Source organism: Cryptomeria japonica, chromosome 5 (genome assembly GCF_030272615.1).
Source record: "Cryptomeria japonica chromosome 5, Sugi_1.0, whole genome shotgun sequence".
Taxonomy (NCBI): Eukaryota; Viridiplantae; Streptophyta; class Pinopsida; order Cupressales; family Cupressaceae; genus Cryptomeria; species Cryptomeria japonica.
In genome coordinates, this window is record NC_081409.1 from 604,693,883 (window position 1) to 604,699,882 (window position 6,000).

A 6,000-nucleotide genomic window follows, 5' to 3' on the forward strand; every position below is an offset into this window, starting at 1 on the left:
ATGTAGAGTGTGTGTTGGGACCTTGTGTCATCTCCTAGCATGAGGGGTGGTTCCTTTGGTTCCACATGGTCGGCTGGTTGGTGCTTTTTACCATTGGGTTTTTTCCCCTTGTTGGTGTTCTTCGTGTGTGGATGTTGATTCTCCTTCTTGATGAATTATGGATGTACCTTGTAGAAGATTTATGTAATGAATACGATGGAATACATGTATGTAGTATCTTGTATGTGGTAGATGGAATCATGTAAAAGGAAGAGCTATGTTCATGATGTATTGTTATGTAAAGGTATTTGTAAGTAGTTCATAATTGGTAGTTAGGGTATGTCGTGATTTGTAAATGTGGCATTGAGATGTATGGATATGTTCTTGTTAAATGAAGGGAATGATTTCACGTACCCAAATTTGGTAATGTAGTTGCAATTGAAATAGATGTGATTTATAATATGATTTGCTTGTATTGGTTAGGAAGGAATTCTATTGTTATTTCTTTAGATTGTGATTTTATATGTGAAAGAACCTTGAGAAATGGAATAATCTTAAATATTAGTATTGAAGATGTTAGATAATTATGTATCTATGTGTATGCTTGGAAAATATTAGGATTATTTTGTTATGCATTGGAGTTATTGTCAAATTGGGAAAATGGTTGCATGTGTAGTTGGATTAGGAAAGGAAACTTTTTCTATTGGATTCATGGATATGCTTTTGGTGCTATGTGAAAACTATGATGTTATGAACAAATGTAATATGCTAGTAGAATGGTATAATGGTATGCATTTCATAATGGATAGATAAGCTAGTGGGTTGCATATCTCATGATTAGGGAATTAAATATGATATATTAATTCAAGGTGGAATATGTTTATCATGTGAGTAGGCTGTCATTATGGAAGTTAAATGACTAATGATGTTGAAGTACCCTAGGGAAAGGTTAATGAATGTAGTTATACGGAGATGTTTATGTATTACATTAGTTGTTATTAAAAGTTAACTAGAAAAATATATATATATCAATTAGTATGATAGATGATTAGTTTTCTCTAGGGTATTTTGGCGGGCATTACATTATGTGACATATTTGGTGGCTTAGCGTGTTGCAGATGATCTTGGGGAATTATTTGGTGGTGTTGTATGTTTGAGGATTTAATTTGGGTCTATGTTATGTCCTTACCAATATTGTATGGGTCTGGTTATGGATTAATGTATCACATGAAGTAATTTTATAATTAGGTCTTATGTGTTGAGTCGACCTTGCAATCAAGGTTGATGATTTTGTTGGTGCAAATAATTATTCATCATGGGTATTATTACACTGTACTTAAGTTTACTTAGGAAATGCATTTCATAGTAGTTTGGGTATGAGACACTTGGGTGTTTGTGCCACATTGGGATAGTGTGTGTAGGAGAATTTCCACCTTTTATGGTGTTGATCTTGTTGTTACACTCCACATTCAGTGGGTGATCCACCTCATGTGGAATATTATATTGTTTCTCCTACCTACCCTTGTTTCTTATTGAGCCACATGTCATGTTTGTGTGCTCACATATCCATATAGCCTTGTCTATATAAGCAGGCTTATATTCATTGTATGTATCGCTTGATGATCCAGTTGATCAATATTTTCATCTTGATAGAATACAGGTTATTTCTATCATCTATTTTGTTTTCTCTATTTGTGCTTTCTATTGCCTCTAGATCTTGGCAAAATCTCGCATGGTATCAGAGCCATTAGAGTGTCATTGGTTTGCCAATTGAGAGAAATTTGATGCTATTTGGGGTTTGCATTTTGGAATTTTCTATTGCAGGTTATTATTGAAGCTTGATGGATCAAATCTGAGGTTACCATTGGATTGAGGAGGTCCAAGAAAGTCAGTTTTACCTTTTGTTTCATCCAAATCGGATTTCAGAGGCAAAATCTAGAGGCATTTGAAGTTTGAAGCCACAATAGAAATTTTCCAGAAATTATAATTTTGCAGGCGATTTTCAAATAACGATATCTCACTCATCCGAACTCCTTATTTTGAGCAATTTTTTTGTGTTTTGGGGTACAATTTCATGATCTGTACAATGGTGCAGGATTTTTTTGTTTCTCGGATACAGGTTTTTTGGAAATCGTGAAATCCTAATTTTTACAACTTTGGAGGCTTCGTTTGGGCTCATATGGACTCCTTTTCAGGTGCCATTTTTTTTTAAAGTGCATATTTTTTCATCTAATTTCATAATCTGTCATCTATTTGCAGTGATTTTAAGTAGAAATAATACTTTTAGTATTTGGCCATTTTTGGCATATTTGGTACTTGCATTTTGCTTGGACCTCAGTTTAGATCACTAGCAGTATTTGTTGAAGTCTCTTAGATCTCATTTGAAGAAGTTGTAAATTGAAATCAGAAGTCCACTTGCCATTGTTTGCAAGTGGCCTATTGTACACGCACTACATATAAAGTGCCAGAATCATCATTTTTGGGGGGTACTTTGATTGAGTTAATTTGGGGGGGTGTCTCTTGTGCTTTTGTGCTCTTGTGTTCCTTCCTTTCTGCTGCTATGGATTCTTCTAAGTTTCCTCTCTTAACTCCTCATAATTATGCTACTTGAAAAATTGATGCATGGAGTAAACTTATGGAAAAAGGACTAACTCATTACATTGATGGAACTATTGTTGCTCCCGCTAATCCTAAGGTTGATCAAGTTGGTCACTTAGATTGGCTCACTAAAAATATCATGGCAATTGGTACCTTAAGAAAGTATGTATCGAAGGATCTCATTTTTCATATTGAGAAGTGTACTCTAATCAAGGATGCTTGGAAAAAGTTTCAAGACTTGTATGGTCAAGTTGATGAGATTAGGGGATATCAAATTGATAGTGATCTCACCATGTTAGATCCCAAGAACTTTGATACTATACAAGATTATGTCACTAAGGCAAATGAGTTGAGGGCACAACTCAAACATTGTGGCATTGATAAGAAGGATACTCAATTGATATTCAACCTGATAGGCAAGCTTCCACAAGAATATGCAACATTTGTTTCTAGTTTCCAAACCCATAGGATGACAATGGGTTCAAGCTACACAATGCCTACATTTGATGCTTTCAATGAAATGTTGATGATGGAACAAACTAAGTTGATAAGCATGGGCATTCTTAAGGCTTCTAAGTCTCAAGCATTAGTGGAAAATCAAGAGAACAAAGGAAATCAAGGAAAGGACAACTCAAACAAGAAGAAATGGAAATCAAAGCCTAAGGACAAAGCACCATCTTCTCCACAACAAGGAGATACATCCTCTTCCAAGAGGGATAATTCACCAAAGAGGGAGAGACCTACTTGTGCCTATTGTAAAAATTTTGGTCATGAGGAGCGTCATCGCCATTCTAAGAAGATTGATGAGCTCACACATATCATCAAAAAGCATAACATTGATTTGCCTAATGTCTACAAGAAGGATGATTCATCAAATTCCACTTCCTCACATTCAAAAGGAAAAGGGAAAGCATTCATGGCTTCTACAAGTGGGAAGACTCACTCTTTTGGGACAAGAAAAGGAAAAACTCATTGTGCTACTATCAGTCATGATTCAGAGAGATGGCTTCTAGATTCAGGGGTTTCTCATCATCTTCATAGTCTATGTTCTCTACATTTGAGCCTTGCACCATGTTGCAGATTTTGATGGGCAATCATACATACATGGATGTGATTGGGAAAGGATCTATTGACATTGGGGATAACTCCTTCAATGATGTGTTGTGTGTACCCCACTTGACAAATAATCTCCTTTCTATCTATCAAATCACACATGGCGCAACTAAGAGAGTTGTGGAGTTCACACTTGAGTCAGTTTTCATTAGAGACTTGGAGACTAGAGCTTTCATTGCGACTGGGGGTGGTTGATCATGCATCTTGGTTATACTCCTTTTCAGATTTTGTTGATGATGATGATTTCACATTTGATGATTCTACACATGATGATCACACTTCTTGTGATGGTTCAGTTTTTGAGGAGAACTTTGGACACTTGAACATGGGGATTCTCACATGTGACCTCATTCTTAAGCCTTGTATTTCATCTCCTCATATCGATATCACATCACCTATTGCACCTAATGATGCAGATAGTGTGACAGTTTTGCCTTCATGTGATTCTGTGCAGTGGGATATTCATTGTCTTCCAGCTTCAGATTCATTGGATGATTACTTGACAGACATTGCAGGTTTGTTTGTGGAATCCTACATTGCAGATTTGGGAGACATCATTGATGATATTTATCTTCTCTTTGATGAAGGTGATCCTTCTTCGATTGTTGCGAGGGAACACTCTGACCCTCTTGTTCATTCTCTACATGATCATTCTTTCGAGGTTGACATGATTGTGGATACTTATGTATAGCAGCTAGAGGAGGTCTCTTTATTTTTTGAGGAGACATGTGAGTCTTTGGGACATGTTCTACATCCATCTCCACTAGATCTTGGAGTGCCTTTTTCAGCAGCGTGGCACATTTTACCACCTTTGGAGGGGGTATCTTTTAGCATCGACATGGGGACACTTGAGCAGTTTTCGGAGATTCCTTTCATCATGAGTTTTTTTCATACATCTTCCCTTCATGATTGGGGAGACTTCATCGATACACCTTTGGTTTTGTTTCTTCCTAAGGGGAGGAATGTTGTTCGACATTTGTGGAGCAGTTTCTTCATACATCGAGCTTCTATCATTGGTGCAAATTCCACATTGAGGGGGGGCTTCCTAGCTTCTCTTCTTCTCTCATATGGGGGGGAATTTTTCATCACATGGGGTTTTGTTCCTCACATACTTCTATGAGAGTTCTTTGTATCTATCTTTCATCTCTCTTTTGGGGGAGGTTTTTTTCCCATTGGGTTTTTCTCTCTTTCTCCGCTTTGTGAGAGATTTCATTGCATTGGCTTTCATGCATTTGCATTTGTACATGGGTACCTAACATGGCCTAGTAGTCAGGACCCATCTTGCATTGCTTAGTTGCATTGTAGACTTAAGTGCATTCCCCCAAGTTGCACTTAAGGGGGGGTGTTGGTGTAAATAATTATTCATCATGGATATTATTACACTATAATTAAGTTTACTTAGGAAATGCATTTCATAGTAGTTTGGGTATGAGACACTTGGGTGTTTGTACCACATTGGGATAGTGTGTGTAGGAGAATTTCCACCTTTTATGGTGTTGATCTTGTTGTTACACTCCACATTCAGTGGGTGATCCACCTCATGTGGAATATTATATTGTTTCTCCTACCTACCTACACCTATTTCCTACCTACCCTTGTTTCTTATTGAGCCACATGTCATGTTTGTGTGCTCACATATCCATATAGCCTTGCCTATATAAACAGGCTTATATTCATTGTATGTATCGCTTGATGATCCAGTTGATCAGTATTTTCATCTTGATAGAATACAGTTTATTTCTATCATCTATTTTGTTTTCTCTATTTGTGCTTTCCATTGTCTCTAGATCTTGGCAAAATCTCACAGATTTGTCTAAATAGGTGATGTAATCATGTCAGTTAAGTGTCTGTGAGTGTTTTATGATCTGTGAGAGTATTGTATATGAGAACAAGTGAATCTATCCTTTTATAGTGGATAAGAGTAGAGAAGAGTTGTTGTGCAAACAATGTGCTTCATCAAAACTGTAATCAAGCATTTGGAGATGTTATTCTTTCAGTTAATGTAATCCATATTGTTGTCTGATATTTGTAAGGTAGTGAACCTTCCTAAGGTTGTATCCCTTTGTCATTTTGAGTAGTGAGCTCTAGGAAGTGTGTCTGAATGCATGTGCATTCCACATTGCAATATTTACACATGTTCTACTATAGAGTGTCGTCTTATTGGTGGCAGGTTCCCACCGTGTTTTTTCCCTTAACTAGGTTTTCCATGTCAAAAATTTGTGTGTTATGTGTGTTTTTGATGTGGTGATTATTTTTGTTATTACTATTCATGATTAGATTTGAAGTTAAGGTTAATTTGCTTGAGTTTGG